The sequence below is a fragment of the Nomascus leucogenys genome, chromosome 20, assembly GCF_006542625.1.
Source record: "Nomascus leucogenys isolate Asia chromosome 20, Asia_NLE_v1, whole genome shotgun sequence".
Lineage (NCBI taxonomy): Eukaryota > Metazoa > Chordata > Mammalia > Primates > Hylobatidae > Nomascus > Nomascus leucogenys.
Window position 1 is genome coordinate 7,829,590 of NC_044400.1, and position 16,350 is coordinate 7,845,939.

A 16,350-nucleotide genomic window follows, 5' to 3' on the forward strand; every position below is an offset into this window, starting at 1 on the left:
TTGTACAGTTAGTTGTTTGGACTTTTGAAACTCTCTGGATACTTGGTTTATGTAGTAACTTGCTATTGGTTGTCTTTTGAACAGTTAGTGCATATGTGTTGGTATTGTTATGTTTCCATGTCTGAGGACAGGAACTGTAATTGGGTCATCTTGGTGTCTTTACGCTTAGCACAGTGCCTACATGTTGAACCTCAATAATCCCTTCTTGAATGAATGAATGAATATTAAGAAATATATTTGTTAATAATATGGGTATAAATCATTTATACATTTAAAGGATATTGTAATATTTTTAATTTGTGAGGGTTTGTGGACTACATTTTATAGAATTGTTTGTTATTGCTAAGGGGACATCAGTGTAATAATGTCCAAGTTGTTTTGAAAAAAAGGAAACTCCTCCAAATGGTTTAGTACCAATGTTTGCTGGGGGCTGGGTATTCCATGAGTGAATAAGAAATATGATTGCTTGTAACTCTATGCATAGACTGTTGTTTAAACAGAGGTATTTTGTAGTACTCATGTGTTAAGATCTCAGTTTTTAAAGAAATAGGCAGTCGGAATTTATTTATTCAAAAGGCAAAGAGGTCATTTGATAATTTATATTACTGATGCTGATTTACAGGTCCTTGGAAGCGTCATATGGCTAAAGACATATTAAATCAGATTTTGCATTAGTTGACATTTGAGTATATATGTTTTTAAATTCTTAGAGGGAGAGCTTTATACTTTTTAATACACAAGCAAATGGTTATGTACGATAGAATTTCATGTCCAAAAGAAATCTTAAGAGGTCATCTTTACATCTGCTTGTTTTGCTCTTGACTGTCTTAGAAGGATGCAGACTACCTCTTCATTTAAAATTTGCAGAAGGAATGGCTCAGACTTGGTAGGACTCAGTATCTTACAACTCCTCCAGTGTCTAAGTTAAATTCTCTTTATTGTATTTCCATTCAGTTTCTGTTATTTTAACCTCAGAGGACAAAATGAACAACTATCTACTGTCTCCCATACGACATCCCCTATATAACCCTATTTTAATAAATTCCTCTCTTTTCATTGATGATGGCAGGGTTGTTTGTACCTTAATTACTAAAACAGTCTGTGCATGGATAGAACTTAATTCAAAGCAGGGAATGTATTCAAGTGTCTGGAACTCAAATTTTCTGAGCAGTTTATAGTCACTAAGAATAGAGGAAACCCTTTTAATATTCAAAAGCAGTACTAGGAGAAGGGTTCTTAAATAATTACAGTGTAGGCAAAATAGTTTCCTAGATTTGAACTCAGAATTGGGTACTGGTAGTTTTATTTGGCCCTGAAGCAGATCTTTTGGTCATGCTTTTGGAAGTAATAAAGGTCAACACTTTGCACTTTAAAAAGTGCATGTAAAATATCAGCCCTCCCTCATTATTTTTACCTTTATTCTCAGTGATCAGTATAGTATCTGGCTCACAGTATGCACTTAGTAAATGTTTGTTAAATAAATTGTAAGTATCCCTTGTTAATGCTTCTAACATGGGTAGCTTTATGCTTTGCATTTCTCCATTCCTCTGTATTTCATGCTGTCCAATAAACACTCACACCTTATTTTTTACTGTCTTTATCTTTCTATTCAATGATATTGGCCATGATTTAGGATTTATTTGAAGATCTGAATACCATAGTAATACCTGAACAATTCATTTTGTGATGACACTGTAATTTTCAAATTCAGGAATACCTCTTTTGTTTTATTCCTCATAAGATAGTGACTTAATTATAGCCTATTGATGAGAATTCAGAATACATTAACTGAATATTGTGTACAAGGCACTTTTATGGGTTATGAGTAGTTACAAACATGAATTGTACATAAACTTTGCTGCCAAGAAATTGAGATCTGGTTGGGAGACAAACACACACACATATACTGCATTAACTATAGTATAAGAGGGATTGTGGTGACTGCTGTAAATGGGGTAAAAGCAAAATTTAGGGCACTACAGAGGAAGGCGTAATTACTTCTGACTAGCTGAATATGGTTGAGTAATTGACTAAGTCTTCACAGATGAGATGAAATTTGAATAGAGTCTTGAACTATATGTAGGAATTTGACAGGTCATGAAGGCAAAAGGATTCAGAGAGGAGAAACAACAGGAGCAGTACTTGCAGGTAGGAATGTGTATGGGGTGTTTGATAAAATAGAATGGTTTTAGTATTTAAAGTAATAGTGTGTCTGTGGGAGTGACAGAAATTGAGGCTAGAATGGAGCTTGGAACCAAATCGTAAGGGGTCTTATTTCTTGTTAAATAATTTTCTTTATTTCATAGAAAAAGTATAGGTTTTTGAGTGGAAAAGTGACATCAAGATATCTATAAATTTCAGAGGAAGAATGGAAGACGTTAAATGTAGCTATAGGTAGGGAGATGAGTTAGAAGGCTGATGAATAGCTCATGTTGAAGATGATAAGGGAGGCTGGAGGCAGCAGAGCTTCGAAAGAAGGTCTGATACCAGAGGCCTGGGGTGGATCAGATGCCCTGTGGCCTGTTGATTTGCTTGGAGGTGTGCAGCAGTGTACTGGCTCCCAATAGAAGGTGCTTTCCAATTTTGAGTCTTCCTTCTTACCTATACCATTTTGGTGGACTGTGGAACATGCTCCCACTCGCTGAACCTGGGAGATCAAATATTTCAAATATTTTAGCTTGAATTCTAGAAGGAAGCAAAAGGAGAATTTGAATAGTTATGTGAGCCAATGATGTCTGCCACATTTCCTCAACTCTGTATTTCCTGGGCTCTTGGTTCACCTTCCTGAACTATTCGTATAACTTGCTATTGGTCTGTCTTTGAGACCCTGCTCAAATGTTCTACATTTATCATTCTGTATTGAAGTTATATCCAGGCCTGAGACCTGAGACTATATTTGGGTCATGATAATATCACAAAACAGTTACTTTAATTTTTAGAATGTAATAATTAATAAATGCTTATTGAATAAAGCAAATTTGTTATGTTTTGTGGTCGCACAGAGCTTCCTACTCTTTGCACATACCAAGCATATGCCTATCAGGGTCTTGCTGTGCCTGTTGCTTAGATCCAGATCTACATACTCCCCAATCCCCTCGCCCCTTCTTCTGATTTCTGTTTAGATGTCATCTCATTATCAGCAAGGTGTTTTCTCACAACCCTGTATAAGATAACCTCCTCACACCAGCCCTCAGTAGCTCCTATCCTCTGTTACATGTGTTATTTTTCTTTATAGGTGCCCTCATCTGACATACATTTAACTTGATGCTGGTCTTTTTACTCCAATTAGAAAGAAATTGTTTGTGATAAGAGTCCCATTTGCTTTGTTACCTAATTTATCCCCAAGCATGCAGAACAATGATGAGCAGACACTTAGTAGGCACAATAAGTATTTGTTGAATGAATGAATGGTAGAGATTAGGCTGAAAAGGATACAAAACATTCATGTACAGGTTTGTTTATAAGTTTATCCAAGCCATGGCATTGTTGTTATAACTTTTATGATATCAAATCATTAATATTTCTCTCAGAAAATAAAGAAGAATTCTATTTTCTATAGATTGTGCCTGTGAAATCTAATTATGGATTAGTATTTGTTTTAAAAACATTTGAATGCCAAGCATATCCAGTCAGAAAACACTTTTATTATCCATGCCAGCTTAATTTTTAAGGCAGTGAAATGGAAGACTGTCATTCCAGTAAGCAACTTATTTTCATTTGTGAGAATAGAATATTCTGAGTATTCTAATTGATTTTTGAAGATGGTTTTCCAAGAAAATAATCCTTGTTTCTGTACATTGTACATCTGCCTTTAGGAGGGAAGGAAACTAGAAACAGGCCTGGAAATTATTTGCTCAGAAAGGTACAAGCTATAACTGAATTGATTTTTGGCAAATGTATCAGGAGGAGGGTTGGTCAGGCCCAAGGTAAAAGGTAAATCTTGGGATTCTCAACACTTTAAAGAAGACCTGATTTTAAAAATCATTTTCTATGTATATTTAAAGTTTGTAAAGAGATTCCAGATTGTCATGAGCTCAAGACTATTTTTTATTGTATTTTATGTCAAATTTCACTTGGATATTTTTGTAGAAATCTTAAGTCTATAATTGGGCAGTAAAAAGGTTGGTTATCAAATCAATAATATTATATGGCTTTTAGTGTCATAAGAATTCCCTTTTGGAAACCCATAAAAGCTCATTTTTTCTCACTATAAACTTTATCTGTCAGTTTTCTAGAAGGTCAGAGTACTAATGTTGGAGGTGATCTGCTCTGGGACAGAGAGTCAACGAAGTGGTAGTAAAGTTAAAAAATGCCACATGGCACTTCCCTAAGATTAGGATTTCTTTTTCATATCAAGTTTGTGCTTATTTTAAAATATGGAAAGTTATATGTTGATAAGCATAGTCTTCATACCCATCTAAATAGATAAGATTGCGTCTAGTTTTTGTATTTATATATTTCATATTTTATTAGTTTTTTTTGTTTTCTGGAAATAACTTCTTAATTATTTGTATACTTTTAGTAGTTTGATTTCTTGCTAGATTTGTAAGTTAGGTTTTTTTGGAATGGGTGGTTTAAAAAATGAAATGTGATGAAATGGTTGTGTTGGAAAACAATTCCAGGAACAGAGTTATTTCATATTACTTGAAAATGAAACATGTTGTTTAGATTGTAAAAAGTACTAGAGCTTGGAGATTCCCTTTAAAAATATTTCTCTACTAAGTCTGAGTTGCCATTGGTTAATATTTATTGATTTTCCATTCACATATTGCGTGTATATAAATATAGGACAAATCTGAGCGGTTATGAGAAGTCTTTTAAAATGCAAATCTCTATCTCTTTTAGTTGACTACCCAATCAGTCCTCGCTCCGTTTTTTAACATGTGCAATACATATGGATGATTATACAATAACATTTTCCAGCTTTCTTTTCTTTTCCTTTTTTTTTTTTTTTTTTTTTTTTTTTTTTTGAGACAGAGTCTCGCTCTGTCGCCTAGGCTGGAGTGCAGTGGCGCCATCTCAGCTCACTGCAAGCTCTGCCTCCCGGGTTCACTCCATTCTCCTGCCTCAGCCTCCCTAGTAGCTGGGATTACAGGTGCCTGCCACCACGCCCGGCTAATTTTTTTGTATTTTTAGTAGAGACAGGGTTTCACCGTGTTAGCCAAGATGGTCTTGATCTCCTGACCTCGTGATCTGCCCGCCTCAGCCTCTGAAAGTGCTGGGATTACAGGTGTGAGCCACTGCGCCCAGCCTCCAGCTTTCTTGATACAAGACACTTCAGAAATTAAGTGTGCAACTAGAAGTCCTTTTCAATTTCATTCACCTTAATTAAATATTTCCCCTTATTTCAAGACCCGTACCTAATTATCAAAGCATAACATTTTGGCATTTTACTGGAAGTTTAAAACTTTGAGTTTAGGCTGGGCGCGGTGGCTCACACCTGTAATCCCAGCACTTTGGGAGGCAGAGGCAGGCAGATCACGAGGTCAGAAGATCGAGACCATCCTGGCTAACACGGTGAAACCCCGTCTCTACTAAAAATACAAAAAATTAGCCGGGCGTGGTGGCGGGCGCCTGTAGTCCCAGCTACTCGGGAGGCTGAGGCAGGAGAATGGCATGAACCCGGGAGGCGGAGCTTGCGGTGAGCCGAGATTGCGCCACTGCACTCCAGCCTGGGTGACACAGCAAGACTCCGTCTCAAAAAAAAAAAAAACTTTGAGTTTATATTTTACCTCTTCATGTTCCATTTTAAAACTATAAGTACCGAAATAATTATTTTAGTTTCTAACATACTGTCAAAGTACAGCCTCAGATTCCTTATATGTAAGTAGAGACTTTGATCAGTTTTCAATTATTTAATAAACAAGTACATTTTAAGATTGAGAATTACTTTTAGTTCATATATTACTTAAACAAGCAGTATTTGCAAACCAAATGATACTGTTTTGAATCGCTATAGCACTATTAGTTTTAACCCTTGTTGATTAGTTTTTAAATGAATTTCCTTATAGCAGTAGTAGTTATAATAATTTGAAAAACACTTGCAAGCTCCTGGAAGGGAGGAAGCCTTCAGTAATTGGGAAGTAGTTTGTTATATCAAACAATTTGGCCTCCTTCCCTAAAATTAAGAAAAATGTTATAGCTTTTTTTAATTGAAGTTGAAACGTATTCAGTGAAGATAACTTGAAGAATAAAACGAAGCACAAAGAGGAAAACAAAATGATTTCCCGTTCTACCTCAAATGATCATTTATGTTTATGTGTGTGCATGTACTCTTTCTCTCATATTATGATATATTCATTTCATAATATGTTTTTATATATTCATTTCATGCAGTCATGCAATAGTGTAAACATTTTCCCATGCCAATATATATTCATTATATTTTTTGATTATTAATCATTTAATCATAAGAGGTCCCTTTTTGTAGGATATTTTAATTGTTTTTAATGGGGGGAAAGACTGCAGTAAAGATTTTTGGTAACTTCCAGGGTTAATCATTAAAAGTGGTATTGCTGAATCAAAAGATACGCATAGTTTTCAAGCTTTTTATATTATGATGAAATGTGATAGAATTTTCTAATACTTTAAAGCAAAGCTAACCATATGTATTAGTCGATTGGGTAGCAGCTTTCAGTCTACATTTTGGAGACATGAGAACAGTCCTTTTTTAATTCACAAACTATTCTTTGCATCTACTATACAGATGGTTGAAATTTCACTATCACCTGTTGTTCTCTTGTAACATACAAGTACTCCTGGGAGAGGTAACACATTGTACCCCAGCAGGCATTTACTCCAAAAAATATGATGTGGTTTATCTGATATTTTAAATTTAATTCCTGCAAGTGAAGTTTGGAAACAAGGTGGGTACATTGAACAAGGGTAGTGCAAGAGGATAATAGGATACTTCAATTCTATCAAGATCAATTCAACAACTATTATAGAAAATAGAGAATATTATATGGCTAGTTTAAGTAGTTTGAGTTACAGATTCTCTCTAAAATAATTCAGGCTGTTTGTTAACTGTGAATGCTGATTAATCCAGTCGAGAGACTAATGATCCCATATATGGTGCATATATGTGCTGGAGAGAGATGCAAGGGGGAATTAACTAACTCCTAAGTAACTTTACTCTGTTTGAACACATTGTTTGCAAAGTGTGAAATTACTTTAAGCGATGGTGAGGATGCAGAGTGCACCTTTGGGTAGTTCGTAAGGAATACTCTGGCTATAGGGTCTCTGCTTCATTAGACAAAATATTTGTATCATTGGAATGTCTCCTTGAAAAACCAGTTGATAAAGAGATAGGCAAGGCCACTAAATAGATAAAAGTCACAGTGCTTGTTCCAGTCAGGAAACTTCAAGCTGTTGATATGGGAAAGCCCGTGCTTCCTCTGCAGAAACTTTGGACAATAGTAGACCTTCTAGAAATTATACACAGTTGTCTGTGTATACCTTTTCTTTATTTAACAGTTTGAATCCTAAATATCTTCAGGATTAAAAAAAATCCCCACCTATTATTAACAGACTGACTCTTTTTCTTATAATAGTGGGTAGCTAATAATATGCCTCTGGTGATATTTAAAAATAGTGATACAGCTCTCATTACCACATCTATTAGTCCCGGATTTATTCAGCCCTGGTCTAAACTGGGTTTCTGAGCTTTTTAAAATTTAGCATTAAAGATATCTAGACTCTGTCCAGTTTTTTCTGGTGTTGCCTTTGTAAACTGTCAGCACGTCTTAAACTATTAGCAAATCAGAAGATTATTAGAAATATATATAGTGACTAGAAAAAGAACTCCTTCAATAAATAAATAGAAGAAAATGTACTTTTACTGAATACTTCAAATACATATCTGTATTCATGTAGAATGTTGGAGATGAGAGCAGTATCAATAAATATGTTAACTGATGCAGCTTTTATTTTATTTTAACTTTATTTTTTCTGAGACAGGGTCTCACTCTGTCACCCAGGCTGGAGTGCAGTGGCGTGATTTCAGCTCACTGCAACCTCCACCACCCAGGCTCAAGAGATCCTCCTACCTCAGCCTTCCAAGTAGCTGGGACAACAGGCATGTGCCATCACACCCAGCTAATTATTTGTATTTTTGTAGAGACGGGGTTTTGCTATGTTGCCCAGGCTGGTCTCAAACTCCTGGACTCAAGCAATCCACCTACCTTGGCCTCCCAAAGTGCTGGGATTACAGGCATGAGCCATTGTGCCCGGTCTGATACAGCTTTAAAACATGGTTTTGTTGATTTGGATATTAAAGGACAGTTTCTAATACTGGCTTCACCTCACATTTCCTAACACCATTTAAAAAGTCTGTTACTGTAGGCTAGGCACAGTGGCTCATGCCTGTAATCCCAGCACTTTGGGAGGCCGAGATGGGTGGATCACCTGAGGTCAGGAGTTCGAGACCAGCCTGGCCAACATGGTGAAATCCTGTCTCTACTAAAAACACAAAAATTAGCCAAGCATGGTGGCGCGCGCCTGCAATCCCAGCTACTTGGGAGGGTGAGGCAGGAGAATTGCTTGAACCTGGGAGGTGGAGGTTACAGTGAGCCGAGATGTGGTGCCATTGCACTCCAGCCTGGGCAACAAGAGTGAAACTCCATCTCAGAAGAAGAAGAGTTAAAAAAAGGTCTGTTACTGCAAAGTGATTTTTCACTGATATAAAATGAATATTAAAAACATCAAATGTGTCTTAACGTTGATACGTTTAAGGATATCTATTTCTAGCTCTTCAGTCCCCTATGGAAATTCCTCTTTCTTCTCCCAAATGTTTACCAGATGTTCTTTCACCTCCTGAGATGCTAGGATTTTGCTGTTTTTTTTTTTTTTTTTTTTTTTTTTTTGAAGATACTTTCCCTCATGGATAAATCAAATTGAATTGTGAGATTATGGCCTTTTCGTTTTTCATTAGAAGTGAGTAAATCCAGTACCTTATACTCAGTGACATTTATTTCATCTCATCAAGGGAATGCCACCCATGTTGTTGTACTTCAAATAGGACGTTGAGAATATTTGTATGTTAGAGTAACACTGCTATGTCTGTTTCAGAATTAACTGAAAATGTATTATGTGTCTCCCACTTGGAGAGGGAAACTTCTTAATAACTTTTGTAGTTAATACGGATTAAGTTATTAAAACATGTTTCAGTGAGTATTCTTAACCAGTATAGTTAAGAATATGTTAGTCATCTTATTTTAAACTCATTTGGTGTGTATATTTATAATTACCCTGCACAAACTCAGTCTGAGTTAAATGTTGGCATAGAAGCCAGTGTAGGGTAGCAAGATAATGTTTCTGTCCAATAAAAAAATGCCAGTATAATGATTAAGCCAGTGGACTCCTTCCAGGTCATAGACGTGACTATTTTTGAATTAAACATTCTTGTAGACTCCAGTCAGGTTGGGGAAGATGCTTTCCCATGGCATGGACCATAGTTTCTAAATCCCTCAGCAGGGCAGACGATTTTCCTTAGACTGAGGGGTGAAATTTTAAATAGAATTAGATGCCAACTATTATATTTACATGGTAATACAATCTGTACATAAAATTCTGCCTATGAGAGTAAATAGTCATGAGTGATAGGAAGAAGTAATTTTTTATGTCTGATAATAGTACAACTCTTGAATGAATTAGGGAGAAATTGTCACGGCCATTGCTAAAGAGTTTTACGGTTCATTGACCCAACACACATTTATTGAACACTTTCTGTTTGCTGAGTGCTAGAGATAACAATGGTAAGCAAAACAGACCTAGTCAAATGTCTCCATGGAACTTAATGTCCAGTGGAGATATTGACATTAAATAATTACTTGTATAAATATATCCTACATGTGATAAGTACACAGAAATACTACAGATTGTTTTGTCAAGAGAACCTTGACTTTGCTTGATGGTAACAGTAGTAAATTTTTGAGCTAGACTGAATACGGCTGCATGGCTGACTTCTTCACCTTCTACCCCAAACCTTTGTTGGCATGTGAATCTTCAGTATTGTTTTTTTTTCCCCCTCCAGTCCTAGTTCTTAAGACCTATTATTCTATCAAAAAGGTGACTGTCCAGTGCTGAGGGGTAAAGAATAAGGGTTATATCTTCAAAGGAGTGATGATTATGTTGGACTTTGGGAGGAATCACAAGAGATTCTAACAAAAAAATTTAAGTATTTCACTATATGATATTCAGTTACTTATATTACTGATGTCTTGGTTTTACAAGTGAGGAGGCATTATTAAATATTGTATGTGATTAATATATTAATTTATAGTTTCATTTATATTCCACAAGCATATAAAATATACACTGTTGTATATATGTCATTTAAATATTATTAAACATTAACGAGTAAATATTAATAATTAAATAATTAATAATTAAATATTAATAATTATTAAACATTTTTCCTAAAACTCAAAGACTAGAAAATGGAGGTTTCTTTTACTTATATTGTATCCTGTGCCGGCAGTGAAGTATAATGGGATGCCATGTGAATATGGAGTTGGAAGACCTGGATTTTAGTCTTGCTGTCACTTACTCTGTGATGCCAATATTCTTTATATTTTGTATTCTGTAAAAGAAAAGTGGTTCAACAATGGTATCAGCACTCCTTGCACCTATTGTTCTGAACACACCTTGACTTCTCTGCTTGGGCATTCATATCCGAATGGGTCAGGGAGCCCAGTTTTCTCCCACTGAGCTGGTTTACAGCCCATTTCAAGAAGGTGGAAGACTTCTGGAGAAAAGCCATCTTTGAGAAGGAAATACATTATTCATCTTGTCAAACTTTTATAAAAAGAATAATAGTTGGCAGAAAGTATTTAAAAATGCCTTTTTTTCTTCTCTGTTAAATAAAAGCCTAATTACTAAATGTGGAATGGGCTCTCTAGATTGATGGTGAGGGAATTGGCTTCTCATCCTACTTCCACTTCTCAAATTAAACTAGGATGATAGTAGATCAAACAGAATAAGAAACTGCAGGTGATTTTCAAAATTTATGAAATTTACAAATACTCTCTTAGGCCATTAAACTCACTTTGGCCTAGAATTCAATTGCTTATTCTGTTTCTCCCATCTCTTTAATCGGTGTTACTTCTCTTGTATTGGTAGGTTAAAATAAACACATATCTATATGAAAAAATTTATTATTTCCCATAAATTCTGCTTCTGTCAACAATAAAAAAGAATCAGTATTTGAAAGAGAACATAATAAAATGTGTCCAGATATATTTGCTGCTTGATTTAGTTTAGACTTCAGGAATAATAGGAAATCATTAGTATCAAGTGCAGTGCTGCCTGACACTTGTTGCTCAGAACCTGTGTTAAGTGAAACCAGTGTTACTTTCAAGACAGAAGAAAGCAACTTCCTGTGTCCCTCTGATTTTCACTTCAGCTCCAGAAAAACCTTGTTTGTCTACTGTGTATCAAGTCCTGAGACAACTTTCAGGAAAATAACAGCATAGCGCCCAGTTTTCAGATTTTCACAGCCCCATGCAGAAGCAGAACATGTGACTACAGTGAAACAAGTATAATTCTACTATACAAAGGAAGTCATGTTTAGGAGGAGTTCAGGGAAAGGCTTCATAGAAATGGTGATTCATGAGCAGAAATTTTAACAAAAGTTCATTAGTAGAACAGAGAGAGAAGGCTGATGGAGGTGAGATAAAAGTGTGAAGTTATGAGTCTGAAACAGCTCCGGGAGTGTGGATGTTTGATACTGCTACCAAGTAGAGTCTGGGGAAGTTGGGGAAAAGGGATTGAATTGGGAGAAGGCCAAATGTGGCTGTAGTGAAGAGAAAGGAAGGGGCCAGGAAATGAGTCTTAATTGCCATGTGTAGGGCCTTGGATTTTACCCTTAGGTGATTTAAGGTTTTTGAGCATGTCATTTTATGGTCACATTTCCATTTTGGAAAGATTGTTTGTGATTAGCTTAAGGAGAATGGTGTGGTGGGAACAAGATTGTATGGTAGCATGGAGACCTAGTTAAAAGGGCAATGCGATACTTTAAATGAGTGGTGAGATGATTTTCTGGTGTAAAACTTTCTATTGATTGATAAATATGCTGCCACATATATGAATGTTGGCAAATTAAAAATATTTGTAGTATTCAGTAGAATGAATTCATTGCTGCTTTTATAGTTTAAAATTATTCATGGAATTAATAGCATTAAAAAATTGAAAGAGGGTTAATATTTTGTCAGTGGAATTAAACCACTCAACTTCTCACACAAAGAAAAATCTTGTAATTTTTTTATATAATGTGGAATATAACCTCACAATAATATATTGAACTTTTAATATATACTTATCTAGTTATTTGTGGAAATTGTGCATATTTGAAAACAAGTACATGACGTGCTTAGTGCATGGTAAATACTCAGTAACTATTTGCTGAGTTTGCATTTGATGCTTGTGAGTTTTAACCAAGACACTTTATTAATTCAAGTTCTGGAATAAGTGACTAATACATGTATATATATACATATATATACATATATTTTAAATAAAGACAGGGCCTCGCTCTGTCACTCAGGCTGGAGTACAGTAGCACAGTCATGGCTCACTGTAACTTCAAACTCCTGGGCTCAAGTGATTCTCTTGCCTTAGCCTCTGGAGAAGCTAGCATTATAGGCGCACACCACCACACTCAGCTAATTTTTAAAATTTTTTGTAGAGGTGGAGTCTCACAACAGCCCAGGCTGGTCTCAAACTCCTGGGTTCAAGCAGTCCTCCTACCTCGGCCTCCCAAAGTGCTAGGATTACAGGCATGAGCCAGTGCACCCAGCCATGACTGATACTTTTAAGCAGGAAGTTAAATTCCAAACCAATAAAAAAAGAAATGTTTTTTAAGGAAAATTAAACTGTCACGAATACATATAAGATGCTAACTTTGCAAAGAGCATATATTTAAAAGATCATTGCAACTCATATAATTGGAAAAGCACATTTGAAAATAGCTTTAAATTTTCTCACAGAAAGTATAGCGTATGAGTTTTCCTACCAAATCTTGGTTTTGATGCATGAATTCTCAGTTCTTAGTCTCTACAACAAGACACAAAAATCAGAGTTGAAGGGATTAGCATATCCATGGCATTGAGGGGGGTATGCGTTATTAGCTTACCACATCTTTGTCAATTTGAACCCAGAATTAAAACGAAATGTTGCTATTTAAGTACATATGGTAGTACACAACTACAACATAAATGTTAGACTGTATGTCCCCTAACCAAATAATGGAGTAATGATCAGTATCCATCAAGTGTTAGTTATCTGCAGTTCAGACTAATGCTCCAGAAGCAGATTCATTTCTATTAGCCAAACTTTGTTTACATTTATGTAGAATATTTTCAGTGCATGGGGTTTTATGACTGCAAAATTATTACTTTGCATTTGATACCAGATTATATTTCAGTTTTCAGAGGTTATATTCAGGTTTTAGACGTTAAGATGCATTTGCTATGGCTGATTTTTATAGAAGAATTTAAAAAATAACTTTTTTGTAGAATATGTTTATCTTGTCTCTTTTTTCCCGTATGATAATTGATTGTAGTACATAACTTTGAGGAAAGTTGTTTAGCAAAATGTATTTTTACTTCACACTCTGAATAGATTCTTTTAGGGGAATCACTGGTGACATGTTTTAAAGCGGAGATCTTTTCATGCTTATTTTTACTATTTAATGAGATTTCAGGTATATTTTAACAACTTGGGGTTTCCGTGATGAATCATTAAAATAAGTGAGTGGGCTGGAAGGTAATACTAACTTTTCTCACCACTGCCCTATTTTACTCTGCTGGGTTATTGGTTGCTTTTTAAATAGAACCTGGGTGTGTTGGTGGGTGGAGGTGCAGAAGGGAAGGGAGAGAAAGGGTCAGTAAGAAAATACCAGGTAAACTTCTGATGACCTACTGAGAAATACCGCTCAAGTTTCACTTTCCCCAAATTAAACCATTTAGTGTTTAAGCCCACTGTTTTTTGCTTTAACAAGCTTAAGTTTCCAAATATTGCATATAGGTAAATCAAAACTATATTTTCAACAATTGATTGAAGTTTTAAGGTATCAAGCCATATGTGGATTAGCCTGTGGAATCAATTTCTCATGTGTGTGGGATCAAAACTGTTAAAACCATCATCACTGAAACTATACCTTCCTACAACTAACTAATAACAGAAAGGTGTCTATGGAATATATTAATACAACAATTCCTCTGATTTAAAATTACTACTGGGTGTTTGGTTGGAAAATGATTTGAATATTACAGGTAACTAAATTGACGTCATATATGAAGGCTAATTATAGGTTTCAGTGTGACTAAAATTTATTTTTTAATTGACATGATATACTTAATATTTAGCATATACTTTTCAGTAAATCAATGGCATATTGCAGATTTTTAATATCTATACTGTTAAAAACATTTCAACTGTGACAGCAGTTCTAAGTGCTAAAGGAGGTAGACAAAAATGTAGTTCACCTTGAAAATGATCATGGCTTAGGGAATAAAGAAATTGGGTCAAATCTAAAATAATCGCAGGTACAGTGACAAAAAGTTTTAATAAAAATTTAAAAATGTTCACAGCATTGGTTTCAGGCTACTTTTGTTCTCTGTGATCTTATCAATGCATTATTAGTTTTTAATTGGGATAATGCTAATGGTGATTTTTCATTTTGGTCAAAATTTTTGTATCAAATACTGTTGATATTTTCACATTGTATCCCCTTTCGATTATAAATATACATTTTCGAAAAGGTAGACAATTCTTAAATAGATCATTTTGACTTCTGGTGATCTTGAATGGAATCTGAAGTGGTATGAAATTGCTATGTCACAGCTATCACTTTGACTTATATTGCCATATTTGATGTTTAGCATTTAACCATGTATCATTAAATCATAGTATTGATAATGAATTAAACTTTCAAAAAGCTTAAATACTATAGTAGATTTTCATTCATCTGGTGTCATTGGGGAATAAATTGTGCTGAAGAAGTGAGTTTTTCTTTAACTGAAGCTTGTTTAAGCAGAAAAACTTAAAAATTGATTAAAATTTATCTGAAATATTTTATATGCTCTTTTAGGGAGCAAGCATGGAGCGGCCATTTACTCTTTTCTTAATGTCATACAATAGTATTCTGTGTGCCATGCAAAAAGGACATGGGTTTTCTGTTTGGTATTTGTTTTCCAAAGTAGGTTTTTGTTGTTTCTTCATTTTAAAGTGCCACATCCCTAATTCAGGTATTCTTTTGTTGTTGTTGTTGTTTTGAGATGGAGTTTCGCTCTTGTTGCTCAGGCTGGAGTGCAATGGTGTCATCTCGGCTCACTGCAACCTCTGCCTCCCAGGTTCAAGCAATTATCCTGCTTCAGCCTCCCAAGTACTGTGTCACCATGCCTGGCTAATTTTGTATTTTTCGTAGAGACAGGCTTTCACCGTGTTGGCCAATCTGGTTTCGAACTCCTGACCTCAGGTGATCCACCTGCCTCGACCTCCCAGAGTGCTGGGATTACAGGCATGAGCCACCACACCCAACCTAATTCTGGTATTCGTAATCAGTTTAAATGTTTCATAATTTAAGGTTTCTGGTAGTACTTGTGATAATGCTTTAACAGGTTCATAAACTCAGGCACCAATAGGAGACATTTGGCTCTCTGCCATCTTCTGGCAAACACCTGACCACAGCCTCCTCCTATAAAGGAAACCCTGTCCTTGGTTTGGAGTTAGCAGTTTCAACAGTGAGGCCCTATTACTGCTGCTTCCAAGTACTCACTCCTTGTTAGCCTTTGCTAGTGGTGCAAAAATGTCTGTATTCACCCTACATGCTTGTGAACATCTGTAGTATCAAGGTGACCACTTGTAGCTTTCTTTGACTATTCCTGAAATGGGCAAATAGTGTATTCCCTTTATATTTTAGCAAATTCCACCATAGCAGCTAAGTGTTTTTTTATTTTTTTCTTTTTCTTTTTTCAACCTCATGCTTATTTGTTTTAAGCAGTTTTCTAAAACAAAACTCAAGCTCAGCCAAAGTATTTGAACTGTTCTTTAACGTGCTATATGCCATTTGGTTTGAATCATATATTTGAATACCAGCTTCTCCCCATTTACTTGTATCTAATGGGAATCATCTTTCTTCTAGGTTGTGCTTCAAGAAGACCATAGGGAAGAACTCATTTTCATCTTGCTGCAAAAGTTGCAATAGAAGTAAGTGGGGAAACTGCCAGGATATGTCTGTCTCCACAAAACAAGCAGAACAAATTTCCATGAATCAAAGCCACTAAGTATAGTTTTCAGAGATGGTAGGACATAGTTATTTTCCCTAGAAAAACACCCCAATTGCAGGCA

The 16,350-nt window shown here is 35.4% G+C and overlaps 1 protein-coding gene across 8 annotated transcripts in view; it reads left to right on the forward strand.

The window, feature by feature from the left end:
• GTDC1 (glycosyltransferase like domain containing 1) overlaps positions 1 to 16,350 on the forward strand; it is a 453,744-nt gene that overhangs the window by 104,183 nt on the left and 333,211 nt on the right. For all 8 annotated transcript variants that reach the window (XM_030801486.1, XM_030801481.1, XM_030801480.1 and 5 more), the window contains one exon: positions 16,145 to 16,209. The gene's annotated coding sequence lies outside the window, so the exon portion shown is untranslated. The remainder of the gene's footprint in view (positions 1 to 16,144; positions 16,210 to 16,350) is intronic.